Here is a 19128-nt window from a genome sequence, read left to right on the forward strand (position 1 = left end):
TAAAACGGAGATACCGGTGAATAATGGAGAGTAGTTACATATACGCCCATTTGTTTGTATGCTGCTGAGATTGCTCAAAAGTTTTCTTGTAGGCTTCTGTACACACATAGTGTATACCTCAGCAATTATTCGGGCACGTGCTGGGTTAACTAACGTACCTTTCCCTCTTAGTTTGTCTCTCTATGAGTATTGATTGACCTCATTCTGTGACCTCCGTAGTCGTTCTCAGCACATTCGCAAAGGGTTCACAGTTGACATAGCATGACTTTGCGTCAGCAGAATACAGAGAACAGTACGCTGATCCAATCGTGATAAGTGACGTAACGATTTACAATTTCAGCGAGAAGCAGCCTTCGAACTGCTGCTGAAAAATGTGCGTTCATTCTAGTAGGCGCTTCAGACCAGAGCCCACATCATTGCTGAAAGAAGGCGCGCAAATGCATTTCCTTCATCTGTGACAAAGGCTTTCAAAAGTGGAAGGGAAAAAGCAACCCGCTTCGTGCACTTCGCATGAACTCACAGAGAGAAAAAGAAAGAAAATCCGAAGATGTTCTATGTGTGTAGTGAGAAAGCACTAAGCGGATTGTGTCTTAAGCGGCGTACTGTGGGTAGATATCATTTTGTGGCGCTCGAGCGGGTCGCCAAAAGCGCTGCGCTGTTTCTGTAGAAAAATTCTGCTGGCGCGCTTTAGGCATATACCTCAAAATTATGCTACCATTAGGTTTTTTCAAAACGAAACGTATAGTTTAGTAAATGCTAGTATACTCGCCTGACAAACCGCGTTCGCGGCGCATGCACCTTGTCTATGCGCGATGCTGTTTTCGCGAAGAAAAATAAAATATTACAGCGAAGCTGTGTATGGCTAGCTGATTCGTCCGTGCATCTGTCCGTCCGTCTGCCCAACTGTCGGTCGCCTGTACGCCGAAAAATCCTCCGGCACAAACCCGTACACATGCGTGCCAAAAAAGAGAGATAGAGAGGCGCGCGATTAGTGAACGCCACTTAGATAACACAATGCCTGTTTACTCCGTTCCATGACATCACAATATCGGACCCGAAATTTAAATTGACAAGGCTAGCGTGATGAAAGCGGTGGCATCTAAATCACTACTGCCTACTCTGGAGCAGCCCCGTTAGATTCTATGGCAGTCGGGCCAGGTAACAAGACTTCATTGATCGGAGTGAAAGGGCCTTGTGCTATATAGGTGGTATTGGATTAGCTGCGCCAGTACTGACGCCTTTGCGCTCCGTTGCAGCCGCACACGCGCGCAGCAGTTTCTCTCCGGCTCTTAAATGGGCAAGCAACGCGTCATACATACTCTTTAGGAGCAGGCAGCTTTTGGTCAGCAAGGCCGAGAGCAGATGATCGAACGAGCTTTTCTATACTGTACCGATCCTGCAGTACGGGCAATAGAACAGGCTCGTGCAGCCTAGTGCAAGTTGCAACTGCGTGCCAAGTATCCGACAGCCTACGTCCCACTTAGGCGTCTGCAAGGTGACATTAGGCGTCTGCAAGGTGACATAGTGTGAGGCTTGGGCTGAACGCAGGAAGACTCGCATAGTAGGGTAATGGTTTAATGCGGGTTCATTTTACATTTAACACACTCCAGCGGCAATGGCTTGACTGACTCGCCCGTCGCGGGCAAACAGCAAGAACAAGCGAGGCTCCCGGAAACGAAAGCAGGACAAGGTAGGTGACGATGTCGGTGTGGTTACTTGTTGCGCAGGTCCCGTTGCGCCATCTGTAGCAGCCCACACCAACTGGGCCAAGCACCATCACGTCACTCACATTCCACCCCCGTCCGGATGACCAAGTCCCTTGGTCTAACTTGGCGTCCATATAGTCACTCAAGCACGAAGTCTCGCAAGTGACGGGGAAGGTGGTGCCCACGCTGCTGGCGCTGAGGCTGTGTTCGGTGGATGGCAGTTTCATCATCAGAGACAGTAGTGGCGGATGTTTCCCCTTCAAGGCTGTACGAAAGGGGTACCACAGGAGATGACGGAGGCACCTACAACTTAATTTGCGAAACATGCACAGTTCTTGGCTGTTTAAGCAGGCGAGCTGTCATTCCTAACACAGGCAAAACCTTGAATGTGGATGCAGTCAACTGCTCAATGAGACGGTACAGCCCTCTGAAGCGCCGTGCCATTTTCTCGTGGGGCGCTGGCGCTTGACGTTTGACCCATACTTGGTCACCTACTGTGAAGCTATGAGAGCGATGGGTACTATCATAATGGCGTTTGCGGGAGGCTTGAGCTGCTTCTGAATTGGCAGATGCCTCTGAACGTTGCGCTGTTACATCAAGGACGCGCTCAACAAGGCAGGTTTGTTGGAGCGACCGTTGTTGCTGGAGAGGAACCTTAGGCACGTAACTGAAGAGTAACTGAAATGGCGAAAAGCTGGTCCTCGAATTCACCGAAGTGTTAACTGCGAATGCTGCTTCATGGAGCTTTGCAGGCCATGATAAAGGTTCCAAAGCACATATTTTCCGTAATACTGTAAGTAATGTTCCATAGCTTCGTTCGACGAGGCCATTCCCTTCAGGTCGGTAGGCTGTTGAATAGTGCAGCTCAACGTTATGTAAATGCATGAACCGCTTGAACTCTGTCGACTCAAAGGCCGACCCATGGTCTGAGAGACAGTGGTCAGGTGCACCATAGCAATAAAATACTTTATGCAAAGTCTGAATAACTTCGCGTGCCGAGGTTGACGGAACGGCTCATGGAGCAATAAAGCGAGTTGCAAAATCAATCACGTTCGGTAGTATGGTGATGAGTTGCTGGGAGGCATAGTTATGTGGTCGATAGCAATGCTCGAGAATGGAACATCTGAAGTTGGCATTTTGCCAAGAAAAGCAACACTTCTTGAGGATGGGCGGTTATACTGCTGGCAGCATTGGTAGGATGACACGTAGCTCTTGACTGCCTTTTCCATATCTGGTCACCAGCAGTGGTCTTGCACTTTGTGTAAAGTCCCCTTGACGTTGAAGTGACCTGCACCATCATGTAGTGCCTGGAGAAGGGCGGGACGCAATGACGATGGCGCTACAACCGTATATGCTCCTGAAGGTGTCCGATGGTATAGCACGTTGTCGATTAGGTTGAACTCGGCCGGGGCATCTTCATTAGCGAGGCTTTGAAGAATTTCACTGCATTCGGGGTCTTTTTCTTGAGCGGTAACCAGCGCTTGAGCGGAGTGTGTGACTGCACACGAAAGTCTAGACAAATGGTCAGCTACAACATTCTGCCGTCCAGGCGAATGTCTGACGGAGAAGTCAAATTCAACCAAGTCCATGAGCATGGAAGTAAATCTGTGAGATTGTTTCACACACTTCGTCAAGCAAGCAACAGTCCAGTTATCTGTAACTAGGACGAACTTGATTCCGATTAGATACTGACGAAATTTCAGTGTTATTGCCCAATGTGCTGCGATGCCTTCCCACACGTTACTGTGATGCTTGCGTGCGCCTAGCGTCAGGGATCGGCTAGCATAGGCAATAACACGTTCTTTGCCATCCTGTAGTTGTGACAACACTGCTCCTATGGCTTCACCCGAAGCATCAGTGGTTACTGTTGTTGCTGCATATTGATTGAAATGAGCAAGTAGTGGTGGCTTCGTAAGGGCTGAGCGAATAGCTAGGAAGGCACTTTCGCACTCTGGGGACCACAGAAATGTGGATGACTTGACAAGGGCTTGAAGAGGGGCTACCACTTTAGCGGAGCCCTTGATAAATCGACGGTAAAAGCTGGCTGTCTGTATCCAGGAAAGCACTTCCTTTTGGTTTCAGGGAGTTGCGATATGTTACATGACAGCTGCTCTTTCTGGACCCGGGCGATGGCTTTCGCATGAAATGATGAACCCAAGAAATTCGATGCAAGCGAGACCGAAGGAACATTTCTCAAGTGAGGCCTTAAGTCCACTGGTAAGCAGCAACTGGAAGGCCTCTTCCATCAAATCTGCAAATGTGGCGAATGACTCTGCATAGATAAGGATGTCATCGAGATATACTCGTATGCCGCATTTATCCGGGCGAGGCTGAAGGTCTTGGAATACCAGTTGCATGGCTCGCTGAAATCTGGATGGCGCATTCTTTAATCCGAATGGCATTCGGGTCCACATGTAAGTTCCGTGGTGGGTGATGAATGCGGTTTTCTCATAGTCCTGGGGTCTCAGGCTGACTTGCCAGTAGGCGCACTTAATGTCCATTGTGCCGAAGTAGGCGCAACCAGCGATGTCCTGAATGATGTCATCCAGCAGAGGTAGGGGGTGCACAGCCTTGATCGTGCGTTCAATAAGTGAAATGTAATTCACACACAAGTGTTTCTTTCCACTGCGAGACACCACAACGACTGGGAATGCCCACTGGCCAGATGCAGGGAGGATGATATTTTGAGCAAGAAGCTTTTTAATTTGCCTTTCGAGGAATTGCCTGTCTTCTAGCATATATCTGTAAGGGCTGCGGCTGTGCGGCACAATATTGGGCAGCAAATCAATGCGATGTTGAGTGTCGGTAAAATGACCAATGTCATCTTCATGATGAGAAAACGTGGCATGGTTCTTTGCCAGTATATCAGCAATGACAGACTGCTGTTCAGGAGAGAGCTGGATGCCTAGGCTGGCTAGTGGAGGTTCGGGGTGGATGGTCACAGGCACCGTAGTGCAGACTTGTGGTGTGGCAGTGCTGCTTTCCGGCGGCACTGTCTTCGCCACCAAAACTTGCCAGGGAGGCTCTTCTGGTGAAAGTAAGGGTTCTCGTTGTAGAAAGTCTTGTGATGTTGCTTGTGCCGGCGCAAAAAGTTTTGAGCGGGCTAAAATGACGGCATTGACTATTCGCGGGACCAGACGCTAAGTGGCTAGAAGCGTTACACCCGTGGCTGGATGTTGTAGCTGAGTGGGCTCCGGTGGCTGGAAGATCAAGCGGGCTCGCGCTGCCAAAAACCAGTCTTCACCCAGAATAAGGGGTAGACGTTGTTCTCCAAAACTGCTGCCTCAACCACACCAGTGCTGCCAATAGTTATCTTAAAGAGGGCAGACCCAACTGGTAACGCTGTACCAGCTCCAACGACGGCGAGAGGCCAATTAGTCCATGGCATGATCATTGCGGAAGGTAGGACGGCTTTAGAAATCAATGTACCATTCGAGCCAGAGTCCGGATATGCTTCATGTTCTCCGACTCCTGCAATGGCCGCCGTGAAAAATGGACATTGATGTTAGGAGCCTTGAAGTTTTTCAGGCATACTGTAAAAGGCCCGTGGCTGTTGGGCATCAGTTATGGTTGATGGTGGTGGCCTATTGCTACGCGAGGGACATGCCGACGCCAAATTCCCTAACTCTTTGCACTTGTAACAGGTTGCTTGTGCGATGTCTTGGCCACTCCGGAATGCTGGGGCCCCATACTGTGCAGAAATGGCTTCGTATCTTCGTTCCTCCTGTTCCTTGGGCAACTCGGAAATGCGCTGTATTGGCTGTGCTGTTGTAGCTGTTGGCGGAGCTGGTGGCTGGAAGTTATACTGCTGACGTCCTGAATTGCCACTTTGAGATGAACGAGGGGGTGGCTTCTGTGAAAGCAGCGGTTGCTTTACGCTTACCCTGTCATGGGCACGTTGAGTGCACTTGTCTAGGCTTGTGCACGTGGACATGAAGTCACGCACTGTTAACGGCCTATTAGCCGCGATGGCCGCAATGACATGTGGTTCTTGAAGACCTAGTAGTAGGTAATCAATCTTCTGGGCATCGGTAAGGGTGACGGGGCAGCTTTCAACCACACGCAGCTTTGCGTAAGCGTACTCTTGTTAGGTTCTCGCAGGGGCCCTGTCAGATCTTTATGACGCGTTCCTACCATTCGATGAGGGTCAGCTCCGAAGAAAATGTTTCCTTCAGGGCGGCGCTCCATGTTTCCCAGGTTGAATGGTGATTTCCAAAAGCGAGGCGACAATTACGAGCTGTGCCTTTCAGTTTACTTGCGCCAATGAGACGGGTGGTGGCGTCGTCCCATGCGGCAAGCTGCTGTACCCGGCGGATGTCATTGAGCCAGACATTACCATTTTGTCATGGAGACTGATCAAAGTAAGCAATCGGTGACGACAGGTCTGGCAGTGTGGTAACTGTAGTCGAGGGGCGTGGCAGCTGTTGAAACAGAAGTTCCAGACTTTCGAGCGTCGCGGTATCAAGGGTCAAACCTGAGTTGCCGGTGGTACCCGCCGTCTCCACGCTTGACCGTGGCATTGCCTCACGACGTTGGTGAATATCGGCTTCGAGGCACTGAATGAGCTCTTCCTTAGAGCCGGTGCTCTCTAACTCATCATCATCATCATCAGCCTGGTTACGCCCACTGCAGGGCAAAGGCCTCTCCCATATTTCTCCAACAACCCCGGTCATGTACTAATTGTGGCCATGCCGTCCCTGCAAACTTCTTAATCTCATCCGCCCACCTAACTTTCTGCCGCCCCCTGCTACGCTTCCCTTCCCTTGGAATCCAGTCCGTAACGCTTAATGACCATCGGTTATCTTCCCTCCTCATTACATGTCCTGCCCATGCCCATTTCGTTTTCTTGATTTCAACTAAGATGTCATTAACTCGCGTTTGTTCAGTCACTCAATCTGCTCTTTCCTTATCCCTTAACGTTACACCTATCATTCTTCGTTCCATAGCAGTTGCAGCGGTGGCGTAGAGGTAGAACACCCGCCTCGAGTGCAAGAGGTCCATGGTTCGAATCCCGGTGCCGGCAATTTTCCACCGAATAAAAAAAAATCTGCGTGTGATAAAATTGCATAAACAGGCCTGGAGTGTGGCCTGATCCCGGTGACCAGAACCGGTAACGCGCTCCCTCACCAGAGCAGGATTGGCCACCCTGGTGCAGTACGTGGCCGCAACCTCCTATATGAACAACACAAGCGAGCTCTCTAACTCGCGTCGGGCCAATTCATCGCGGATAAGGTCGACTCCGAGCCGCAACATGGTCGTTGAGTCAAGCTCCTCCCTAATAATTCCTGGCATGATGCACCGCAAAGCGAGGCTGGGCGCACGGGAGACTAGGCGAGGGAGCGCTAAGCCACAGGTTATGCGCGGGATTCAAGTTAGTTCCGGGCTAGTTGTGCACATTCACGGCACTCTTCAGCTGACGGCCGTGCTTTTCTTCTGATGCGGAGTGAGCACAGACGAGCGGTAAAATGGCAGAAGTATCTTCAGGAATCAGCGTTCGGCGGCATGAGGGCGCGAGTACAATGACGAATGTGGCTGAAGAGGCGTACTGACCGTCATTCTTGCGCTGCCGTGGCTGAATGGCTTGGCAGAGGTTCGCGGTCGACTGCGCCAGATGTGAGGCTTGGGCTGAACGCAGGAAGACTCGCATAGTAGGGTAATGGTTTAATGCGGGTTAATGTTACATTTAACACACTCCAGCGGCAATGGCTTGACTGACTTGCCCATCGCGGGCAAACAGCAAAAACAAGCGAGGCTACCGGAAACGGAAGCAGGACAAGGTAGGTGACGATGTCGGTGTGGCTACTCGTTGCGCAGGTCATGTTGCGCCATCTGTAGTAGCCCACACCAAGTGGGCCAAGCACCATCACGTCACTCACAATTGTAAGACCACCAAGATGTCTTGAAAATCATAATAAACGTTTACAAGACATCGTCAAGACGTATTGGTAAGATATTTAAGACTATTTGAAGACATCTAACGAAATCTTTGTCACATGTGTTAGAACGTCTTGTAGCTTTCGTGAGGACTGTCACATGCGCCACCAAATAAGGGATAATAGAAGTTTTGGAAGACCCCCGTTTTAGGAACAGCTATAACACGTATTGCGAGACGTTTTGTAGGCGTTTAGAAAATGTTTTCCTAATTGCCTAACCAGACTTTCGCAGTGCAAGGTACGATGCCTTCAAGCTAATATTTGTAACGTAGCACAATAATTTAGTAAAGCCATTCATTCAGCGAGATTTGTAAATTTGTTGAGTGACAGGTCATTCAAGACCCCAAGGTACCGAACGTACAAACCATGGAAAGTTCTTTAAAAATTGGTGGAACAAAAGTCAGGAATGTTTTATGTTCATTGCAAGCATCATCACCTTAAAACTGTATAGAAAAGCTCCACTTGCTGTCAGAAATGACAGCAAGATCTACAAAATCTGTAGACTTACAGTGGTAACACTATTGTCAGGGGAAGCAGTTGCAAACAGATTACATTTTAAGAAGGCTCTCGATGCCAAAATTCTGCCACAACCTTGCAATCCAATGTGTCTCCTTCAACATCGGCTGTTCAACAAACCCTCACTAATCTTCTGTGATCCAGATAGAAACGGCATACACTGCCCATATGCGATGGTTGATGTACACAAGATCATTTTACTTATTATGTCAACATTGTTCGAGATTTGTGAATGGAGCAATATCAAGGAGTCAAGCAACACTATCCCGGAATTTTTTATTATATGGGTGTTTGGCACACATGCGAATTTAGGAACATAGTATCCCCTTCCAGTATAGCATTATTTATACAGGAATTGAGCGTACTCTGGTACTTGCTAAATGGGCGAATCAAAGGGAACGTTTCTATTCCTCGCAAAATTGAAAAACTTTTGGCTGTGCCGGAAGCACCAATGCCTATGGCCCATTTCTTACAACCCACCAGAGCACCACTGATGTATTGGCAAGGCCACAAAAGTGATAACACATGTTAAAGAATAATTAATCGCACGCATGAAGCGCTAAATTGGCCAAAGGTCTCAAAAAATTTTTAATAAATCAAATCAATACCACCACTACATAAAAAATGCTTCTAGTACACCTTCTAGAGACGTGCTTGGTGGCTGTCTTTTATCTCACATTGGTCACTTCATGATTCGTAGAGCAATGTAGCTTCTTCCTAATGTTGCTTGAGCTCAGATTTGTCACCTGTAATGAGAAGGTAAGACAAGATATTCCAAAATACATGTTTCAGTGAAACTTCGTTATACCGAACCGGCACATAACGATTATTGAATGAAACAAAGCTAAACTCCCCTTGAAATCTCCGTGAATGTGCATGTTTTAAAAGCTTCTTTCCATGAGCTAACATACCATGCCAAATGAATTTGTCGAACTTGATTTGTCTCCTAAATACAAACTTGATTTGTCTCCCAAGCAAGAAATGCCCCACCTTTCCAGGCTCAAACGCATTCCGCGGGATTGGGCACAAATTAGGTGCCTAAGATTTTGGGTATTTGCGTTGAATGCGTTGTCGAATACTGTTCCTTCTCACCACTGCGCGTAGCTGTGCATGAGTGGAGGCTCATTATCGTCATCGCAGTTTCTCTCACTGCGACACTGCGCAGGCTAGTGCAGCTAGGCGTAACCACAGAAATTTTACTGATGCAATCTCAAAGACCACGCCTTCCTGTGGGACACATGCTGCTCGAATGTGACAAACATTGTTGCCGTCGGAGCGTGAAACCTATTCAACCACGTGTCCATTTCAGGATGCTAGAAATAGTCCAACTGAAAGTGGAAAAGAAAGACCATAATATTGAAATAGAAGGCGGCTATCTTAAACACAATCGTTTCAGATGCTAAGAAATTTTACGATGAGGATGCCGAAACTTCTTTTGCTGTTTTCTGTTCAGCTCACATGGCCATGCAGCGGATCTATTGGCCACAAGGCCGTCTTCTTTGCAAGGTAAAAATGGTGCACTTCATTAGCATGCATTAAAGTAAAGGGCAGTAATGAATATAATGAATTCCGGCTGTCACTTCAACGTCGTTATCAAGATATTTGACACCATATGACTGCTAAGAGCTCCCACTCATTTGTACGCAAGCTGTAATCATATTCTGGGGCGAAGGACGTTGGGAAGTTTCCTAGCCAGCGTTGGCAGGCAACCACTGTCGGAGGGCGCTATCCTCAGCCCATGGCCTAACTAAAGCACTGTTAAAGTTTATGCAGGGCATCAAGCTGCAGGGCCATACATCAGCCCTCACCACTTCCCTTATCCTCATCACCCATCCCAGTACTTTCCCTTCCCTTCCCTGTTCCCCATTGCAGAGTAGCACACTAGAGCGCACTAGCTCAAGTCGACCTCTCTGTCTTTCCTGTGAATAAATTCTGCCCATTGGTTTTTAAACAGTAAGTGCTAGAAATTTGATCTAGGCATCTTGCAAACGCATTCGGAATAATGCCATCACTGCAATTCTGCCTTTTGTCTAGTCTGATAGGAAACATCCGAGATACTGAAGTGAACTTCAGATTCTTGGAGATAACGAAAGCCTTCTCCAGGGCCAATATCATGGTTAGAGGCTGCCACGTCTTTCACAAGCACGTCGCACGCGAAATTTTTGCTTTGCCATCATACCCACGCTGCTTCAAGCGCTTTTTGAAAACACATATTTTGCTCAGGCAAACATGGTCAGAGTTCGCGCACGGCATACCAATAACACGCCGAAAAACCATCTTACAGCATGTCCTTCACATCTGTCAGTTCATGCTGGAACGTGCAGGCAGCTACCCATATGTTTTTGTTCAACAATACAATAACCAGACGTGAGCTGGAACCTCTGCAAGCATGAACACGCAGACATGGCACACATCCTATGGAGGTATATAAATATCACATCAATATATGTAGAGCACAACATAGAACTGGGCCTCCTTCAAGAGCGATGGCTAAGCGCTCTGACTAGCTCAGAACTACAGGAGGAACTCTGGGATATCGATCGGGCCTGAGTAGCGCTGGAAAGGCTATGCCTCACCGCACATAATGCCCGAATGGCCTGAGCCCGGGCTGGCAATCTCGCAGGTATTTTTCTCATTAAAGTTTTTTACCGTCCGTACATATATGCGTCGCATTGACTTCATATGCTTTCAGAAACCTTCATATCGTGCATGTGAGTGCTCTGCCAAAAAGCCATGTCCGCCATAATATCGGGGTTTGCGTAGGTTAGAATGTTCTCCCGGGCCAAGTAGTGTGTGCTCGGTATATTATTCGTTGGTGCTGCATCAAGCATTTATACTTCCCACTGACGACGCGGATTTGGTGGGAGAGGTGTTCGTTAACCGACGATGCTCTCATCTTGCGTTCGGCATGGCAGCTGTACGACGGTGCAGTCAGCAAACTGAAACTTACTACCTCGCTTGTGATCAGCTTATTTGCTGTGTGACATTTATCTGTGTGCTCATAACGCAGCGGACTTGTAGTTCAGCCATTGCACTAGGTGAACGACTTAAGGAAGTCAGTGAAGTTGCTTCATTGGCTAATAGCGTTCCACGTGACCTCACCGTGAGTTTTTGATGCCTTTATGTGGATCATTTTACCGCTCCGGACGCGTAGTATAGTTTTTTTCCCGGGTGCGCTGGTTGACGCAGTGTGGTCGCGGATGGTTGTAATTTCTTCTTGAGTAGTCGTGTACGTCGATGATCTTGCTCGAGAATAATAGCAATGGTCCGCGCTGGTGCTTTGGAACCATTCTGATGCACACGAATAGTGTCCGGCCGATAACCATTTAAATTTATTGTTGACTGCTATCAGTTGCAAAGCTCTTGGCCTTTCCCACTTGTACACATAGAAAGCAGCTTAATAACGCGACGGTTTGAAGCAGTGATATGACTGGCCCATTACGCATGCCCATGTTTAGTCTCAATTCAATGGATCATGCTGTTAGCGGCAAGCTAAACCTACCGCTAAATAGGTTGAGCTTACCATTGAGGCGAGGATGCCAGGAGAAAGTGAACACGCCATTGCAGCCTCGATAGTGAAGTTGTACTTCATAGGAGACACGGATAGAACGCGCTATTGTGTTTACTTATGTTGTTTGCGCCTTTAAATAAATAAATAAATTGATAAGTGTGTCCTGTGTATGCAGCATAGGTATTTTTGTGCCTTAATTATTTTTTTGTATTTCATTATCGAGGTCGTAATGACGCACTTACCTTGTCCTGGCACCCTAGCCTCAATGGTAAGCTCAACCTACTTGGCGGTAGATTGAGCTTGCCGGTAAAAGCACACTCAATTAAATTAAGACTAAACGTGGACACGGACAATGGGCCAGTCATATCACGGCTTCATACCATTACATTATTAGGCTCCTTTCTATGTGCGCTGTTGGTAGTAGTCAAGAGCTTTGTAGAAGTTGTTGTACCAGTAAACAATTATTTTGAATGGTTATTGGCCGGACACTATTCTTGCCCAGCAAAAGTGGTTCCAGAGTACCGGCGCGCACCATTGCCATTCTTCTCGATGAAAATAACCGACGCATGGAACCACTCACGAACAAATTACTACCATCCGCGGCCACACTAATTCAATCAGCGCACTCTAATAAAGAAAACAGTGCGCGTCCGGAGCCGTAAAGCAAGCCACATAAAGGCACAAAGAAACGCACGGCAATACAGTTACCTGGAATGGTAAAAGCGAATTGAGCAATGTCACTTTCGTACTAAAGTTCTGCAGCTAGCAAAATGGCCTAGCTACAAGTCCGCTGCGTTACGAGCACACACAGATAAATGCAACACTGCAAAGGAGCTGATCATAACCAAGGGGGTAATTTTCAGTTTTCTGAGTACACCATCATACAGCTGCCACGCCGAACGCGAGGTGTGCGCGTCGTCGGTTGACGATGACCTCTCCAACAGAGGCCACGTCACCACTACTAAATGCGAATGCGTGACGCACCACCAACGCATAATGGACCGAGCACGCACTACTAGGCCCGACATAATTTCATACTAAAACACGCACAACCCGTTATTATGGCACACACAGCTGAATCGTGGATCGGTCATGTGGGTGACTTGGAGGCTCCTTCCTCCATGATGCTTGAGCACGTACTGGCATGTCGTACTGAATTAGATTAGCTGAGTGACTCTACAGCTCATTTAGCCTTGTGAATGACAGATGTCACGACACTCCTCGCATTAGGTGGTAGCGACCGCCACCTGGCGCCGACCACAACTGCTCTTTGCCGTGGCCTCACAGATTGCGGTGCACGGCTCATCCTGAAGGAGCTTTAATGGAATGTAGCAGATTTGAGCAATAGCAAATGTGCGGGTGGCCATGTCGCGTGACGGCCTAAGTTTCCTTGTAAGAATATATGGGAAAGTTACGAGTGCTGCGGTATTGCACACTGCTGGAGCACGCAATGAGCCCATGCGCATTTAATGATCCACACCCGCATGGGTAGTATCTATTCCAACAAGACTTGACTCCTCTGCATGCAGCAATCTAGGGTATAATGTGTCGTAATGACAGATTAGGCGGAAAGGTTGCTGAGCAACAACTACCGGGTTTGATGTATGCGGACGATATCGTACTGTTGGCAGGTAGCCAGGCAGATTTGCAAACTCTGGTTTTAGTTTTAGTGCAGCTAAGTCCGGTGGGATGTTTTTCAACGATACAACTGATCAGGGGCTTACAATACAAGGCAATGAAATACCCCGAGTGGCCGAATACAAATATCTCGTGGTTTGGATAAACAAAGGGCAGATGTACGCGGAAAAGCCTGAACAGTCTCTCATAGCAAAAGAGCGAAGAGATGGCGGGATAATGAAACAAGGGCATTGTGGGGGTGCAGCAGGTATCAGGTAGTGAGAGGTATTTGGAAGGGAGTAATGGTGCCGGGGCTTCCTTTCGGGAATGCGGTCCTGTGTTTAAGGGCAGAAGTTCAGTCGATACTAGTAGTAAATCAGAGAGCCGTTGGAGGATTAGCACTAGGTGCACACGGGAAAACCACAAGCGATGCAGTACAGGGGTATATGGGCTGGGCATCGCTCGAAGTCGGGATGCTCAGAGTAAAATCTTATACGAAAAACGCCTGAGAAAATTGGACGATAACAGGTGGGCAGCTGAGGTATTTAAATACCTATACAAAATAAGCATTGACTCACAATGCCGGAAAAGAACTAGGAAGCTAGCCAGTAAGTATGCCAGACACGAGAACGGAGAAAGACAGAGCACTAAACGACAGGTTAAAAGCGATATCTAGGCATGCGTACCACGTAAGGACAATTAACAGACCACAGTGATAAAATTTAAAGAGTAGCACCAATAAAACTTCCAATGTGAGAATAAAAATGCCTCCGCTCTCAATAACTTATGAACGAAAATCCACCAGGTATGGTTAGCTGGCTAATGACTTTTACCTAGCTCAAGAAAGTGTAAATGGGGTATTTCGTTTCTCCGCTGCTCGAAAATTTAATGTGAGAGCAAGAAACTGTGTGTGACCTTATATCTTCTACTCGAATGTTAAGGTTAATGACCACTACACCAGGTGATATTTGAGCAGCTGCGCGAAATTCACTGGCGTAGTTTGGTTACCTTTTCATCTGTTTATATCAACAGGAGAAGTCGCTCATGACGTTAATGGTGCTACGTTCAGGCCTACATTTTTCCTTTTTGTGACTCAGTCACTGACGTTATACTTAGAGGCTCTGCTATGTAAATGAACCTTTCCGTTAATCCAGGTACATTCCGCACCGTTCCTCCTAATAAAAAAATAGTTTGGTAGAAAATGCATTTGCATTTTTTTCCATCAGGTTAGTAGTGACGTCAAGATGCCTTCCTCATGTGACACGATCTAGTAGGTGATGGGCAATAAATTCAACATCAGTGTTTTTGCCAGTTCAGCTTGAAAAAACGCGTGAAAGAAGTGAAGTATTTGCACCTTTGTAGTGTCGTTGTGTACCCAATTGAACTTTCTTCGCTGTCGCAGACTCGTACTGTGCGCTTTTCCAGGGTGCGGAGGATATTGATCATTTACTTTTCTTTGAGGAGCTAGAGAAGAAGAAGTGAGTCGCCAGCACACCAAAGGGCGGAACGGAACCCAGGAAATGTCGACGAAGTAACAAGGAGACAGCTTCAACCATGGACGTCCAAATAACTACTTTAAGTAATGACAATACTCTCGTGTTTCATCCTAGGCCGTCACCATTTGATCTATAATATTCATGGAGTGAGAGTACTTAGGGCGAATAAACATAGTACGTTGACACTCACCCATAAAAATATAAATAAAACTTAGGATGGCTGAGATTTATGCTGAGACTTTAATATTTAATTAATTTATTTATTATTTTTTCACAAATGCTCCTGTCTCTATTTCGAGACATAGGCGCAGTGGGTACAGATTTTAGCACATGCAAAATAAAAGACACTAGAAAAGAACAAATCAACCGCTGATATGATTAGTGATGATATAGCAGGAGTGGATACAGATTTTAGTATGTACGAAAGAATGCAAAAAGAAAAGTAGAAATCAACAAGCGATAAGATTAGCCAATTGATCTACAAACTCTTCAATTTCCAATGCACGAAGCGAACAATCCAAACTGGTCCAGATTTCCGTTGTAAGCGGAAATAAAGAAAATTAAAACAGTCAATATGTGGCCTAAAAGGGACGATGTTTAGCGGATGGCTTTGTCTGGTCGAACGTGCGCTCAACAACACGAAGTAGAAGGGTGCCTGAATTCTAGATGACTTGTGGGTAATCTTATACAGCAAGATTATTCGTTGATTTCTGCATCTATGTTTGAGAGCCTACAACGATTATATATGGGCGTGCGATAAAGGTGAAAAACTGCAATCACGAAGACTATAGATGAAGCTGTTTTTTTCCTCTATTCATTCCAAGTGGTCAATATCACGCCCCCAATGAGGGGACCACACAGTTGAAGCTTATGCTGCTTCCTTTTTTACCTGTCAATTTTAATATGTCGAGGCTTTCTAACAAAATTATCAAAATTTTAAAAATGATGCCGTAATTTGGGCAATAAGTTCGCAGAATGAAGCTTTTGGCTTCACTCCATGTTATTTGTAGACATTCTCGAATTTCGCTTAAGCAGACTGTAGTAGCACTCTCAGCGGTCGTCGCCTTTTCCAGCTGAAAAAATGCGACCTTTGTTCAAAGGCTGATGATAAAGTTTTGGCGTGAACAAGACGCCTGAATGTTCGGATTCCTGCAAAGAATTAGCTGTTGACCATAAATGGTAAATAAAAGGCTCTAATAGCAATCAGACTAAAATAGCGCTGTCATTGTTTTACGTGGTGCTTGAGAAGCCTGCCAGGAGAGCCGGTCGGGCACATTGTGGCATTCATAACCAGGAATTCTATTCAAGAGGTCGATAAATGAATATGTTACCATCCATTTTAAAGCAGGGTTGTGGCTATCGCCACTGACCTTGTTATTGTTACCTTTTTTCTACATTGATTGTCAGGCTTGAAGACGCGCATTTCATGTTAACATATCACCATTTCTTACAACGATCCAATATCGTAGAACGAAACATATTTTATGTGCCTCTATTCCCCGCCCTTGAGCCATCCGCCCAGCTATCCAGCCGTCTCTTACGAGCCGTCCTCTCAGATTGCTTCACCTATCTTTTATTATGCTTTGAGCACAAGGCTAGAGGTCGGGTATCAGCGTAATGGCTTATATGAGCCAGGGCATTTGATGTTTTTATAAATACTTTTACGCGCTACGCATGTCTGTTTGTCATCGTAATATTTTCTCATACAGCAATATACTAGCAGGACTCCTGATCTTTCCTGAAACATTACAGCACTATGATTCAAAGCATGCGCACCCTTTTCTATTTTTAAACTTTACCTTTCGCTATTCGATAATATGCACAAATGTCTTATTCTTCATTGCACCTACAAAATAAAGTATGATATTTCTGCCTGTAGCTTTGCCTTTACCTCTTTCCCGTTTCGACTGTCAACGCCAATAAGGTAACGTTTACTGGTCGGGGATCTATATTTTATGAACTTAGATTTGGTATTTCTTTCTACATGTGCACAAAGTATTACAGTGAAGATATACATGGCTAGGGCTTCATGCATTTTTGCACTCCATGAACAAAAGCTGTCATCCTGGATAGCGCAAACCCCCGTATGCATTCATGCTCCTGGAAGCAAGGAAAAAATGGAGTGGCTCATAGCCCCGTAGAGCAGGGACTACAGAAACTCAGCAAAGTGAAACGAACAGTGCTTAAATTGTCGCTAATCACACATACAACGCACAGAACGGCATATCGAAAACTGACTACATGAAAGGTCATACCTTCAAGAGCAATAGCTCATAGACCGGTGAGTAATGGCTCATATCTCCGGAAGCAAGCAGAAAATGCAATGACTCCTAGTCCCGTAAGGCTCATGGCTACTCGGCGTTAATTAGCTGCAACGACATCACCCATTTGTCGTCGGCGATTTCAATGTCAATAAGTTGGTATAAGAAAAGGGAGTAGTTTATGTGTTCCGTGTTGCAGATATATCCCTTGCCATGCCACACCGATTCGGCCCAACTGATCACCAAGTGGCGTAATATAAGGAATGTGATTGCAGTTGCGAGTGAAATCATGACCACCAATGAAGACAGTAAATACGTGTGCATACGTTTCGTCACAATGACCATCCATAAAGACAATAAATGAGTTCGTATCTTTCTTCAAAATAATGTGTCACCTCTGTGTCATGTGCTAAACAGCTTCGCTGGTCAGCCACCTTCACAGAGTGGAATACCTCCTGATTGTAGGTACAAACACATTTTTATTCATATCAGTATATATTTCCCTAGAAGCAGATTTTGGTTTGAGCAATAATTCATCAGGTAATATACGTACGCGGAGGTGAAGGCTACATACGCATTACCTTAAAAAATGTAGTTCAAGTCTAAAGACGTTGTATTCCGCAATAAGCAGCAATCTGTGGCGTGAAACGGCAAATAAAATAACAGCTGCGAAACATGGTCTCACCCAAGGCGGCGGAAAGGCAGGCTGCAAACAAAAAAAGCGTGACAGCAAACAAAAAAGCCTTTTACATTATTGTGTTTTAATTCAAGAAGTGTCATAGACAAAATACAGCAGTTTGAAGAGCTTTTGCTCTGTGCGTTCCCTATGTGGTAGTGAATACAGAAACGTGTCTAAACCCCGATATCCACAACTCGCAGATAGGGCCACCATCCTACGCACTGCTTCGCACATATCGAGATGGTTGGTGTGGGGCAGTGGGCGTGGCCCATAAAGGAAACTTGTCTTTCCAAAAACAAAATGGCATCACTGGTCACGAAAGTACGTGGTACTCTACGGAAAAGTTCTTACTTCTCACCACGCTTGAGTAGGCGGACTTCTTTCTCATCGGAGATCTCTGGGTCGGCGTGGCGGAATAGACGGCTCATTACTTCCGTATATATGGCAACCTTTTTCTTTCCGTAGCTGCACTCGGGCTTCCAATAGAACTTCGGCCCTCTCTTTCCGGACAATGCTCGTGAAGGTCCTCAGGAAGTTACTTCAGATTGCTCCCACGTTGTCGGGTGGACTTCCGGTTCTTGAACAAGGTCTTCGCGGCATGTTCCAAAAGCTTGTCCCCAGAGGTCGAGTTGTTGAAGACCGAGGTTGGAAGGTTTCTAGCCAGGTTTCCCGATCCTCGGACAAGGCTCCACGGAAGACAGAGGGCTCCCTGGGTTGTTGAAGCACGATAGTTGACGCTGGGGCCACCATTGTGGTTGTCGAGCTGGCCATGCTCTTCCAAGTCATATCAGGCAGAAGTGCGTGCTCCGTGGGCAGTCCTCACAATCTCTGGCTAGCTCGCTGTTCTTGGGCGACGTTGGTGTTGTCTTCGAGTTTCGGGCTTGGATAGCAGCTTTGCGGGGGGCGTGCGCAAAGCTGCTATCCAAGCTTTGCTACTAAGGTGTCACTTAGTAGTGACGGCAAAGAAGGCAACAAAACTGTGATTGACGTAACTAGCAACTTATTGGGCGAACTTGTGCCCTCAAAAGCAGGCTACAGTCAACGAACAACGATTGCGGTGAACACAGTTGGCGATCGTCGAAAACCTGATCACTGTGTCAAGCACGTAAGCTTTTATACATGAGCCATTGAAGGTTCCAGAGTAATCGGTCGTGCGCACGTCTCTTCCACAAAGTTCTACACCATTCGCGTCGCACATGCAATCAGATTACACAAGCTCAGATGCCAACATAGCAGCAAGAACCATCGATAACATTCGAGAAACTACACATAGGTGCCGTGGTGTTCCGTGCTGAGCGATATCTTATTATCGACGTGAAACGCCATCCCCAGAAAAAGATATGTAAGTATACGTCTCAGTATATTGGGTGGATCGTTTTCGCAGTGGTAGATGGTGGGTTGTGTTGGTG

General features: G+C 46.6%; 1 pseudogene; it reads right to left on the bottom strand.

Moving 5' to 3' along the window:
- Nucleotides 1-5211: 5211 nt before the first annotated feature.
- LOC135919749 (uncharacterized) lies at nt 5212-7430 on the bottom strand (annotated as a pseudogene).
- Between the last annotated feature and the right edge of the window lie 11698 nt (nt 7431-19128).

The sequence above is a fragment of the Dermacentor albipictus genome, unplaced genomic scaffold (genome assembly GCF_038994185.2).
Source record: "Dermacentor albipictus isolate Rhodes 1998 colony unplaced genomic scaffold, USDA_Dalb.pri_finalv2 scaffold_35, whole genome shotgun sequence".
In the NCBI taxonomy this organism is placed as follows: Eukaryota; Metazoa; Arthropoda; class Arachnida; order Ixodida; family Ixodidae; genus Dermacentor; species Dermacentor albipictus.